Source organism: Tursiops truncatus, chromosome 15 (genome assembly GCF_011762595.2).
Source record: "Tursiops truncatus isolate mTurTru1 chromosome 15, mTurTru1.mat.Y, whole genome shotgun sequence".
NCBI classification, from domain to species: domain Eukaryota; kingdom Metazoa; phylum Chordata; class Mammalia; order Artiodactyla; family Delphinidae; genus Tursiops; species Tursiops truncatus.
The window spans coordinates 73496126-73509841 of NC_047048.1; the positions used below are offsets into that span (position 1 = coordinate 73496126).

Sequence of the window (13716 nt, forward strand, 5' to 3'; positions counted from 1 at the left end):
ATCCTATCCAGAACACCCTTGCTTCAACGAGGGCAAGGGACACAGAATGACTTTCCCCTTTTTTCTTATTTCTCTTATGGAAGCAACCTTCTTGAAGATCTAGTCTAGCAGAACTTCAAGAACGGTCATTCCACGATCAGCAGTCACCGTGTGCCCAAGGTGGGCCAGCCTCTACGCCAAGACCCTGGGATCGAACGGTGAGCAAACCACAGGCCTCAGCTCCCTTAAAGATCTCGTTGCCTATCCGTGCCAAGCCTCTGGTAACTATTTCCTCGAAAAAACAATATCTGAGCAGAGAATAGAGGAAGGCTGGCTCAGGAGAACATTTCCATTGTAAAGGGTTCAAAGAAAACCAATATACCATGAGTATAGCCCTTAGAGCCCATCCCACCCATCCCCTTCACCCTCGCTTCCCTCCCTGAAATCAGCCACCCGCATCATTTGCTAACTTCCGACAGTGTCGCTTTTGCCTGGGTAGGGTTATGATACTCTCAGATGTTGACCATGTCTTTGGTCCCATGTGTGTGCCCCTGTTGTAAAACCATTCTCGTTTTCAAGTCCTGCTGATTCTACCTCCTGAATCTTTCCCAGGTCCAGCCCCTTTTCTGCATCTTGGCCACCACTGCCCGCATTCAGGTCCCTATCATTTCTTGCCGTTGTTTCTGTTACCGAAGCAGGTTGAGTTCGCCCGAGGCACAGCAAGCCACAATGCTGAGCTGCTGAGGTCTGCAGCAGAGAGCGTTTCTTTGCAAGGCAGCCCAGCGAATAGATGGGGAAACACATCCTAAACTCACCTCCCTGAAGGCGAGGGGCTGGGGTATTTATGGGATAACGAATAAAGCAGCAGGGCGGTCCGAGGCGTGGGGAGCGTGGGTTTCTTGGGGAAACGTGATTGGAAAAAAGTGTGGTCATTGTCATTCTGTGCAGGTGTAACCAAGCTACAGGCCTCTGCACATTCAAAAGGTCACCAAGCGGACACTGGCGCATGCCCAGTTGGAGGGTCAGTGGTTCCACCCAGTCTTAACCAGCTCAGCTCAAAAACTAGACACAGCTGACTCTAAGTTCCTAGAAAACAGCTGATTCAGGCCTCTAAGGCCACTTGCCGCTTGAAGGACATACAAGTCTTTTGCAGATGACCTTGATTAGCGAAGGTGGGTAAAGTGGATTTGACTAATTTCCCACGGTTTCACCTCCTGGTCTCCCTGTCTTCAGTCTTAACCTCCTAAAATCCCAACTCCAGGCTCCCAGTGGAGAAATCAGACTACAGTGCAAATTGGACTATGGAAGGGGCTTTGGGGAAGGTTTGAGGCTGCCCAGCACCCTCTGAATGCTCACCCTGTGTTGGGGAGTTTCCCATAGTGCAGTTGCCACGTCCCCAGATGGCAGTCATGGCATTCTCCCAGCCTCCTCTGCTGCGAGGGGCAGCCAGGTGACTCTGGCTTCTCCAATCACATGCTCTCATTTGAGACTGTGCTTTCGAAGGGAATATGCAGGGACAAACAGAATTGAGTTTTGTTAAGCAAAGCCGTGGAGGCATCTGGTCCTTCTGGAGGGAGTGGGGTACGCCTGCTGGCGCCCAGGGCCCTGTGGTCGGGTGCTGCTTCTGGCTGTGTCTCCTGATTTGGGCTTTCTGGACCTTCGGAGGATTCTCCATGTTGCCTGCCCTCCTTTAACGAATTTGAGTTTTGCTTAAACCAGTCAGAGTGGTGTTTGCTGTTTGCAGTTAAGAAGCCTGATGGATACAAACCACATCACTTTCCTACCTAAATAGTTTTCACTGGTTTCCCTGCCCACCGGGCCCTGCTCGCTCCTCCAGCCTCATGCTTGGTGACCCCATCTCACGCTTTGTACTCTAACTACCAAGTAGGGACCCCTTGCTTCCCTCTCCTTACACTACTCTGTTCAGGGAATTTTTATCTTCCTATAGGCTGGGATGTGCCCACTTTACAGAAGAGAAAGCTGAGTCTCCGCAACGTGGTCACATATTGACCCCAGAGTCAGAACCAGAACTCGGATCTCCATGTTCCGCCTGAGATCCCGTCTCCTTTTAGCTGGAGTTCAAGGCCTTCCTAAAGCGCCTTTCCCCCGTGTGCCCCTACACCCGCAGCCCAACCCCTTACCACCCCACGCACTCTGGCTTATTCTCTACCCAGGCCCAGGCAGCTTCCTCACCCGGGACCATCTCCCCGTCCCGTTGGCCTGGTGGTGAGGGCACAGGCTCTGAAGCCACACTTCTGGATTCAAGTCTTGGCTCTGCCTCTTCCCAGCCTCGTGAGATTAGGCAGGTCACCAAACCTCTCTGTGCCCCAGTTGTCTCATCTATAAAATCGGGTCATGACGGTAAGCCTCTTAAGCGTGTTGGGTGGAAACTCAGATGAGTCACTCAGTGAGCGCACAGCGACTGTTAGCTGCTATCATTCTTATCATCATTGTCATTGTCATCTGGCAATGTCCGTGTCTGCCCACCTCTCTCTTTTTTTTTTTTTTTTCGGTGTGCGGGCCTCTCACTGCCGTGGCCTCCCCCCGTTGCGGAGCACAGGCTCAGCGGCCATGGCTCACGGGCCCAGCCGCTCCGCGGCATGTGGGATCTTCCCGGACCGGGGCACGAACCCGCGTCCCCTGCATCGGCAGGCGGACTCTCAACCACTGCGCCACCAGGGAAGCCCCGAGCACCTCTCTTGAGTTCTCTTCCCTTTGGGTGGCCCCTCCCCAGTGAGGAGGATTCATTGCTTCCTGCTCAGGGCATAGGCAGCAGCGGGGGTGGTGAAGAGGCTGCAGCATGGAACCAGAAGCCTTGGGTTCATACCTTGGCTCTAGCCACCTATTATTTGCTGTGTGATCTTGGGCAAGTGACTTAACCTCTCTGTGTGTGCCTCAGTTTCCTGGGAGAAATGGTGATGATAACGGGAGCCAATTCATGGAGTAGTGGTGGAGACCAAATGTGTCAATACTTAAGGCGGCGTCTGGCACACGGGGAGCAACTCCATAATGTTGGCGCTTATTAGTTGTTTATGTCTGTCTTGCTCTCTAAACCTGAAGGGCACGAACCAGGCTTTATTTATCTCTGTGTTCTTGGCACCTCGTACAGTGCCTGGACCCGGTCGGTGCCACGTGAGTGCCCCATGCTTGCAGTCTGATCTCATATCAGCTAGTTTTTTCATTCTCTCTGCCCGGAGGACACTGTTCCAGCCTGAAAAGATAAAAGAGTACCTCCATCCAAGCTTGGTGCCTTTGGGAGCTGCTGGCCCCGGAAGCCCAGGAAGACCCAGGGCCTGGGGAGCCCGTCAGCTGTGGGGACTGGCGCTCCTCGGCAGGGGACTTGCGGACCAGCCGCTCTCAGCAGGGGAGCATTTAGGGTCTCATTTGGAGGCATCTCGGGGAAGACATCACGCAGGAGGCCACAACATATGCTGTCTCTCGGGCGATGCCAGATGGTGGGGATTTGGCCGGGCTCCCTCTAGATCTGTGAGCCCGCTGACCCATTCAGAGGCTCCAAGATGCAAAGGAGAAATGATAATGTGCTTTGAAATGACTGGAGCTGGAAGCCGCGTGGAGCCTGGCAACGAAGGGGCACCCCCTTGCTGCTGGTACTTGACGCACTCACGCACCAGCGAAGCAGGCTGGATTCCAGCCGGCTAATGACCACCCTGGTTAGCTGTCTGCTTCATTCCATCTGACCACTGTGTAGAGGATCTGGAATAGAGTGGTGATTAAGAGATCACTGCCTGAGCGCAAACCTTAGCTCCTCCACGTACCAGTTGTACGGACCTTGGGCAAAGAACTTAATTCTCTGTGCCTCAGTATCCCTGTCTGCAAAATGGGAATACTATTGCTGTAACAGCAGTAAAACATTCTGTTCACGTGTGTTGTCACTATGACAACGGCTAACTCACACAGCACTCTCCACATGCCGGGAGCTGTTCTTTTTTTTTTTTTTTTTTTTTGTTACGTGGGCCTCTCACTGTTGTGGCCTCTCCCATTGCAGAGCACAGGCTCCGGACGCGCAGGCTCAGTGGCCATGGCTCACGGGCCCAGCCGCTCCATGGCATGTGGGATCTTCCCGGACCGGGGCACGAACCCGTGTCCCTGCATCGGCAGGTGGACTCTCAACCACTGCGCCACCAGGGAAGCTCCGGGAGCTGTTCTTTACATGGATTCTCTTGTTTAATCCTACGACCACCCCAAGAGGGAGGTGCTATTATTATCTCTATTTTTTAAATCAGCAAAGTAAGGAGAGTTCAAACAACTCACTCAGAGTCATAAAGCTAGAAGTTGGCAGAATCAGGATTCAAACTTAGCCAATCTGGTCCACAGTCCGTGTTCTTACCATTGAGCCGTGCTGCGTGACAATAAGACAGAGACCTCATCAATGACAGTCTTGCCCTGCAGCGAGCACTTATGAGCCGCTCTGGAAGGTTAAAGAAAGCCATGTATGCAACGGCTCAAAGCAAACGCACACCCTCAGCTTAGCTAACTGATGATGACCCATCTTTTTCCCCCTCAGATACAAGGCATTAGTTTGGATGATTTGGGCTGCAAGTAACAGTTAACCCGACTCCCAAGTGTTTTCAACATTGGTGACGTCAGTGGTTATTATTATTCACATAGGAGTTTAGGTTGCTGCGGCTTGGTTAATCCAGTGACTCAGGGATGTCATTAAGCAACCTGGGTCTTTCCCGTTTTGTGTTCTGTGATCTTTGGGACGCCAGCTTTGTCCATAGACCAGCTCCCCTCTTGACAACCAGGTGGCTGCCAACGCTTCCAGGTAGTTCTGCATGTGAAAAATGTCTGAGAGGGGAGTGATTGTCCGTTCTTGGGTATTTTCTTAGGAGTCTGAAAACATTCTGTAGAGTCTTCCAAAAGACTTCCCATCACGTCTGATTGGCCAGTAGTGGGTCACGTGCTCCTTCCTAGACCAGTCCCTGCAGGGGGCTGTGACCTCCCTGACTGGTCATCTGGAGTTGACTGGCTGGGGGTGAAGCAGCAGCCCTGGTCCCTGCACAGACCTGGTGCTTCTCTACTTCCCTTGACTCACTTCTGCCATTTGTCCTGCAGGAATGCCTGTCCTGTTCCTTGGTGTCATCATGACATTGTATTATTTAGGAACCATTTCAGTTGCAAGTAACAGGCACCCCAGCTAAGAGTGACTTAAATGAAGATGGGTTTGTTTTTCTTACATCACAGGAAGAAGCCCAGAGGCAGGCAGTACGGAGCCAGAGCTGTATCGCTCACTGATGTTGCAAGGGCCAGACTCTTTCTGTCTCCCCACTTTGCATCCTCCGCATAGTGGTTTTTATCCACAGGCTCATCAAACACCTTCTGGTTCTAAAGTGGCAGCTCCACTTCCAGGCGGGAATGAGAGAGAAGGAAGGAGGGGAGGTTGCTGTGTCGCAGAAGCAGCAGTGCATTCTCAGGAACGCCATGTGGATATCCATGTATGTTCCATTGGCTGGAATGGGGTCATGTGGCTACCATTAGCTGCAAGGGAGTCTGGGAAAGTGAGCATCTTAGCTGGGCACAATGACATCTTGATCAAAGCTGGGGTCCTGATGGTGAGGAGGGAGAAGCGGATGCTTAGGGGGCAACTAGCTGTGTCCGCCACACCCTTCTTTACAGCTCGGATCACACCACACTCCCATGTAAATCCTTCCACACTCACCCCAAGGGAATGGGCTCCCCTTCCCTTCTAAGAAACTAACATGAAAAAGGAAGCAGGAAGAAGAATCTGATGAAATACCCACCCGAGTCATCCCTCCAAACACTTTCAGGTGGTGGTGATGGTACATCCTTGCTGGGTAGGGAAACTGAGGCTCAGAGGGTAGTAATGATTTCTCCAAGGTCACAGCTAGGTACAGGGCTTAGCAGGAATATGGACCTGGGCCTTTCTCATTGGCAAGTGCACGCTCTCTCCCATCCACCAGTTCCCCTGGAACTCCAGTTAGCCTGGGTAAATGGTCACTGTCGGCTCACGGCCAGTTCTCCTGTCTGTTGCTTCATCTCTCCCAATAATACTGCACATTCCTTAAGGTCTGTGGGGTTCCTGTGTTCCCATACAAGGGGGAGAGTACCCCCCTCAACCCTGGCCTCCTGGCTGAGGACGGAGGGACTACTGCGGGCTGGAGGTGGCGTGTGAGCACGACTGTGAGCCTCTGACTCTAGAAACCCCAGCATGTCGCTTCTAACTGTGGGGAGAACGTTAAGTTTTCAAGTGGGCGCCTCGCTTGGACAGATGCGAACACAAACACGGAACATTTTTCTCCCTCCTCTCCCTCCCCTGAGTTCTGCTGGGGGCCGGTTCATGGGAAGTTGGTTAATTGGAACTGTCCCTGCTGCCCCAGTGAGAAATGGGACGTTGTACACCACGTCTCCTGGAGAAAGACTCCCATCTGTTCACTCCAGGAGGATAATTATGTGTATAAATTACCCGCCTTCTCATCCCTCCCCCGCCCAGCTGCACGAGGGGGCTGTGCTCTTGAAGATTCCCGAGTGACCTTTGAGATGCCGGAATATGACTGAATCAGCTCTTGGACCAGTCACGTGCCCTGAGCACGACTGCCGTATCCATTTTCTATTCTAGGTGTGGGAAATGGACATTTATTTTGAAACATTTTTTTGTAATGAATCTGTGACTGGGGAAGGGTGCTTCCACAATGATTATCGTTGAACTTGGTGTGACTTCCAGCAACAGAGAAAGTCCCCGACTGTCACTTACCTCTTACTAGAGGAAAGACCCCAGGCTGAGCAGCTTAGGAAAATGAGCAAGTGCTTCCCGCGGCCGTAATGCAGTAAATCTCTCTCTGAATACCCCAGCTGTGAAATCGATTGCGTGGAACTTTCTCTACCTGGGAGAGCCCTGGTCTGGGAGCGAGGGTTTGTGGGTGGAGTCTGGTCACTGCACTGACCATTGATGGTACCTTGGGCAGCTCACTTCCTTTTCAGGGGCCTCAGTGCTCCCACCTGGGGAATGGGAGGAGGTTAGGTTTCAATTACCCCTGTGGTGAGCAGAATAATGGTCCCCTGAGATGTCCATGTCCTATCTTGGAAACTAAACATGCTCGTTAAATGGCAAAGGGGAATTAGGTTGCAGATGGAATTAAGTTGCTTAGTCAGCTGACCTTAAAATAGGGAATGATCCTGGGTTATCTGGGTGGGACCAGTGTTAGCAGCAGCGTCCCTGCAAGTGGACAAGGGAGGCAGAAGAGAGAGAGAAGCAGCGTGAGAAGGACTTAGCCTTACATTGCCGACTTTGAAGATGGCGGGATGAGGCCATGAGCTAAGGAATGTGGGTGGCACAGGAGGTGGAAAAGGCCAGAAAACAGATTCTCCCTTAGAGCAGCCCTGCTGATACTTTCATTTCAGACCTTTGAGACCCATGTCAGACCCGTGACAATGAAAGCCAGTCCTTGTAGAGCGCACACCACGAGCCGGGCATGGTTTGACGAGCTTCACACGTGTCACCTCATTGCATCTTTAGAGAAACCATGAAAGGTGGGGGGTTATTATTGCCTCAGCCATTTGACAATTGAGGAAACTGAGGCCTAGGGAAAGCACAGAGCTTGCCCAGGGTCACAGAGCTGGGAAGGGTGGAGCCTGGGTTTCCACCCTTTTGGACCATCAGCCTGTCCCCATTCTCTGTGCAGACAATGGGCATTTCCTCAATTTTATGGAAAGTGCTGTGCAAACATGGTGCCGGTGAGGTGACCACAAGTCATGCTCAGTTTGCCTGGGACAGGCGCCATGTCCTGGAATAATTGCTAATGGTGCCTCCAGCCGTGCTCAACAAGGATCCAGTTTGGGGGATGAATCACATAGTCAGCCCATGGACCCTCCCTCCCAGTGGGGGCCGAAGCCTCAAGGAGGTGGATGAGCAGAGTGGGACCAGCCGGGCTCAAGGAACACGTAAGAAAGGCCTGGAATTGGGTAACTTCCATCTGAGTCTTGGTTCTAAGACCATTTTATTCTGTGACCCTGGGAAATAAGAGCCCATGTGGTCAGCCCTCAGCCCAGGGCTGACTTTTCCTGTCTTCATCTTTGCTACTCTTTTCCCTCACGTACCATCTTACCTGGGGATCCCCACACACGGTCAGGCACACGTCTGGCCCAGGGCCTTTGCTCTTATTTACAGAAGTTACCCCCTTTCCTCCTCTGATTTTTTGCTCAAATGTCAGCTTCTCCGAGATGCCTTCCTGACCACTGTTTAAAATTGCAAACGACTCCCTCCCTGCCAGAAACTCATCTCCTTCCCTTCCTGTATCGTTCTTCAAAAATCCAAACACAGTCTGACTTATTATATATGTTACTTATTTATCCTGCTTATACTCTGTCTGCTCCAACAGTATTAGAGCTCCAGAGGGTCAGGATTTTTGCCCCTTTGTTTTTAAACTACGCTATCCCTGGTACCACCAATAGCATCTGTCATAGAGTGGGCACTCAATGAGTGAATGAATGAATTCAGGGAAGAAATGATATCTTGGCATAAGTTTGTGGAATTGAGAAATGAATGAATTTGAGAGATATGAAAGAAAATTTCTCATCTGCTTTTCACATGCAGCCAACTTTTCCTTTGTGCTGTCCGCATTTACTGTCATATTCACACATTCCCTGATGTTATATAAACATTCATTTATTTTCTACCAGGACTGCATTGTTTTCTATTTACATTAACAGTGCGTCTAGAATTTATTTCAACGGACGTAATGACATATGGATCGCATTTAATATTTTTGTCTAGATCACTAGGTCTTTTCCAAATTGTCTGAATGTCATTTATTGAATAATCTACTTTCTGCCAAATAATGGAAATGCAAGCTTTATCACATTGTGAAATCTTATATCTTTTCCTGAACTTTCTATTGAGTTCTGTTCTCAATCAGCCCCACACTTCAGTTATTATGATTCTATGTGTGAGAATATCTGATAGAACTAACTCCATCATTTCTTTTTTATTAAAAAAAAATTTTTTTTATGACTTTCTTTTCCAATTCACTTTAGACCATTTTCCTCATGATGACTGCATGGAACTTCACATTCTACAGCTTGAAAGGAAGGAAATAGCTATCTAGTCAATATTAACTTTTATCCAGTAATATGCTATGAAACTTAGCATTTGGTTCTTTCCTTGCATAGCTCTATTCACATGGCTCCCACGGACGTGTTATAACACTAATACCTAAGTCCTGTATATCATTGCTGTTGAAAATTGGATTTGTTTCTGTTTGGGATTTAACTTGCTTATTCTTCATACATAGGATACATTAATTGGCACCTGGATTCTGTTCCATCGATCTTTTCCTTTATTCCTGTATCAACACCAAATTTGGTAAAGCAAGTTCCTCTTAAATTTCCTTCCTTCTCAACAAACTTTTAGGTTCTCCTTACTTGTTTCTCTCTTTATGGAAATGTCATAATTGACTTGCTTGGCTCCCTAACTATAGGCTGACTTTGTAGCTCATGGTATTTCTGGCACAATTATAAGCTCTGAAAGTTCTGGTTGGTTCTCTTGGGTTTTCCGAGTGGATGACCCACTGATACTCTTTGTTCAAATTCCTCTACTTCTCCCAGTCTGTCCCAGTGTCTGGCCATGGATCACTTGCTGCCCTTTGACACTTTCCCCGTCACCATCTGCGCGTCACTTGCACCTCGCGTTCTGTTCAGCAAGTCACACTCTTGTGTCTCGGCTCCATGTCTTGATCAGAAGGTTCTGTGTTTCCGGCCAGAGTCCCTCACACTGCAGACACCAAGTCAAAAACGATTGGCTTGGGATTCCCTGGTGGCGCAGTGGTTGAGAGTCCGCCTGCCGATGCAGGGGACGCGGGTTCGTGCCCCGGTCCGGGAAGATCCCACATGCCGCGGAGCGGCTGGGTCCGTGAGCCATGGCCGCTGAGCCTGCGCGTCCGGAGCCTGTGCTCTGCAACGAGAGAGGCTGCAACAGTGAGAGGCCCGCGTACCGCAAAAAAAAAAGAACACAAAAAACATTGGCTTAAATCTGATTCAAGAGCGAGAAGAGAAGTAAGACGTGTGTGAGCTGAGTTCTTCTCATCTACTAGGAGTTCTGGGCCCCGATGTGTCCCTGGTGATGTTTCAAATAGTGGGATGGAGTTTGGTTAAGGGATCCACCCTTATGAACAGCGAGCTTCTTACAGGACTCCCAGTGCCCCGGGCATCGTTCTAAGGACTGGACACGTGTGAACTCGCGTCATCCCAAGAGCAATCCTATGAAGTGGGGACCATTATGCATCCACTTTTCATGTGGAGCTTCTAAACACACAGAGGTTTATGTCACTGGTCCAAGGTGACACAGTTAGAAAAACGACAGAGCCAGCATTTGAAGCCAGGGAGTGTCTGCCAGAGGTCGTGCTCTGAGACCATGGCACCCACCACCTATGGGAGGGCCACCCACGTGGATTTTCCTGTTGGTCTCATCAGCTCATCATTGCTGACTTTGACCTTTTGGGTGCCAGGAAGTTTTCAGTTCAACGCAATAAGCCCTTCCAGTCTATTCTGGTCTCCATTTCATTCTGCTCTCTATGAAAATAGCCTGCATGACCTAGAAACAAAGGATTCCCCCCTTGTCCGGGGCCCCATCTCTGAGGCACCCGCTGAAGACACTGTGTCATTAGGACAGATGTTGACTCCGCCCCCTCAGGGCCCAGTCACCCTAGAGTGTAATGTAAATGATTACATTTACAGAGCTCTGGAGGTAAGAATGGCAGTGCTCTGCTGATGGGAAAGAGGATGCCCAGCAGAAGGGCCCGGGCTGCAACCACAGCCCTCCATCTCCCAGCTGGTGGATAAGCAGGTTGCAGACGATCTCCTGGTGACATGATCGCAGGGCTGGCTGACCCTGCTGGCCACTCCAGTCCTCCCGAGATTCCCAGGTGGACGGATTTCTCTAATGGTTCTGACTTCTTGTTGTAGAAAACTGGAGATATTGAAGGGCTTGCTTGTTTCACAGCTTGAAGAACGGAGGACATCTGAGGTCTCACTCCAGCGGCATGAAGGTTTCGCTGAGCGTGATGGTAGCCCACCCACATCTGAATCTTTGTCCTCGTTGGGATCAACACGGATGGAGGACAGCAGCCGTTCCATTGCCTGCACATCCCAGGCGGTGATGCACCTCGAAGAGCCTCTATCATAGCATCTCAGAGCAGGGCAGGGTCTTGGAGACCAAGTGCTCCAGTCCATACTTCTGCAGACAAGCCAAAGGCCCAGGAGGTGAAGGGACTTGGTCAAGGTCACTCAGGAAACCCATGTCTGAGAAGGACAGGGAGGGACTCTTCTCAAAACTACCCATACAGCACTCTCTCCTTGGGAGAGCTTCTCCAGCCTGAAGGCTTTAAACATCTCCTACCTACTGACAGCGCCCGCATGTATATTTCTGGCCTGAAACTCCCCTGAATTCTCAACTCCCAACTCATGCACTCAGCTGCCCAGGCATATCAGCCTCAGCCTGTCCAAAATGAAACTTCTTACGCCTCCCTCTAAACCCGCTTCTTCTCTGGTCTTCCGCATCTCAGAGAAAGGCAAGGCTGTCGAGTTGCTCAGGACCCAAACCCAGAAGTCATCTTTTATTCATTTATTCTTTTTTTCTAATTGAAGTAGAGTTGCTGTACAATATTATAGAAGTTACAGGTGTACAATACAGTGACTCACCATTTTTAAAAGTTATACGCCATTTATAGTTGTTGTATCAATAGATTATTTGCTATATTCCCTCTGTTGTATAATATATCCTTGTAGCTTATTTTATGCATAATAATTTGTATGGAAGTCATCTTTATCTCCTTCCTTTCTCTCAGATGCCACGTCCAGTCCATCAAAATCCAAGCCGCCATCCTCTCTCACACGGGTTTTGCGTTGGCTTCTCACTGGTCTCCCACCTCCTGCCCTGCCCGTCTATGCTCATCTCTTCTCCTTATTGGAGTGCTTTGGGTGGTACATTTACATGCAGATCAGACCGTAACGATTCTTCTGCTCAAAGCCCTCCGTGGATGTCTCATCTCATTCGGAATGAGAAGGCGGGGAGAAAACAATGGACCAAGAGTTAGGAGAAATGGGTCTGGAGCCAGCGTTGTCCCCGAGTCTGGAAAAATGGGCAGCTCTCTCCTGTTTCAAATGGTTAGATGTGGATATTTTAAGAGGTAAAGGGGTCAGCCATCCAGGGGTCCCCAAACTCTTCTGCACTCCCTCCCTGACTGCCTGTCTCGATCCCCCTTCCTGGGGCCCGGGCCAGAGGGTCCTCTGCCCTTTACCCTCATGCCTCCTCCTCCTGGCTCAACAGGCCCCACCATTCCCTGTAGGCTGTTCCACTGATGTACAGGTTCCCAGAAACTGTGGCCACAGCTGCATTTGAAGGTGGAAAAATGAAAAAAAAATTTTTTTTCGAAAAGGAAACAAATGCAGTGGGAAAATTCTCCATTGGGAATTGGTTGGTGACGGTATTGACAAGGGATGCAAATTTATTTTCCAGCCAGGCTTCGGAAATGCAGAAACCGAGCCAAGCTATGAGCTCACAACATCCTAAAAGTCATATCTGACTATCTGGAAAAGAATTAAAGTATATATTTACCAAGGAGCCCCCCCAAACAGACATGAGGCAGATCTTCAAACGCTTGCGGGATTCCTCACCCATGGCATCATTTTTCAACCTCCAGCCAATCAGTGGCTCCCAGCGCCTCCTTCTCATGTTCTAGCCTCTGTCCCAAGCCCCAGACTTTGGTATTTGCTCTCAACTTAAGCCCAGAAGATTCAACAAAATCACCATCTTCCTTACCCACCCCCAATACACTTCTCCTCCAGAGGTCCATGCTTCTACTCAGACCCCCGCATCAGTCATTCACCCAGGTTCAGAGACATTCCAGTCATCTTTGGCTCCCCCTGGGCGTTGGTTAGGATGCTTTAGGCCACAAGTCTCAGCAACTCCAACAAACAGCAGTTCACAAAAACAAGTGTTTTTAGCAAAACACTTGGGAGGACAGCTGAGGGCATCACATATTCCTCTTTTGCCAAAAATGAGGGAAAGGGGGCAATTCAAGGGAGCACTCTCCTTACACCTGTCCTTTTTTTTCTTTCTTTCCTTTTTTTTTTTTGGCTGCACTGTGCGGCTTCCGGGATCTTAGTTCCCTGACCAAGGATTGAACCCGGGCCCCAGCAGTGAAAGTGTCAAGCGCCGACTCCTAACCACTTGACTGCCAGGGAATTCCCACATCTGTCCTTTTTATAAGGAATGAAAACCTTTCCCAGGAGCCCCACCACACATCCCCTTTGGTCCCCTTGTCCTGAGTGAGGTCACAGGGCAGCCTTCACTGCAGGGGGTGCAGGGCAAGCATCTGGTATGGTGCCTGGGAGAGTCCAGATGGGTTTTGACCAATCGTGATTCATTGCCATTGGCTTAGGAAAAACCATCGGGGTTTTGTTGGCAAGAAGGGTGGGGGATGGGTGTTGGGTCAGCAAACATCAGTGCCTGCCACGCTGTCTTCACCCCACAGCCCGTCCAGGGTGCAGCCTTGTTATTTCCTCCCCTCTAATGGCTCCATCATCTTTGTTTTATTCCCATTGCCAGCACCTTTATTCATATGGCACTGCCTCTCACTTTGCTCTTGATAATTGCCTCTAACTTTTCTCTCCCAATAGACTGACACCCAATTCCTTAAGTACGATGCTAACTTCCTCACTCCAGAGCCCAAGCATCCTTGGTAGCTCCCGTCTTATGTACCA

The 13716-nt window shown here is 50.0% G+C and overlaps 1 long non-coding RNA gene across 1 annotated transcript in view; it reads left to right on the top strand.

Moving 5' to 3' along the window:
- LOC109551355 (uncharacterized) overlaps nt 1–12320 on the top strand; it is a 43369-nt gene extending 31049 nt beyond the window's left edge. Inside the window, exons 2-3 of the long non-coding RNA XR_002178125.3 lie at nt 84–197; nt 10955–12320. This is a non-coding gene — a long non-coding RNA (uncharacterized lncRNA). The remainder of the gene's footprint in view (nt 1–83; nt 198–10954) is intronic.
- Nucleotides 12321–13716: the final 1396 nt, after the last annotated feature.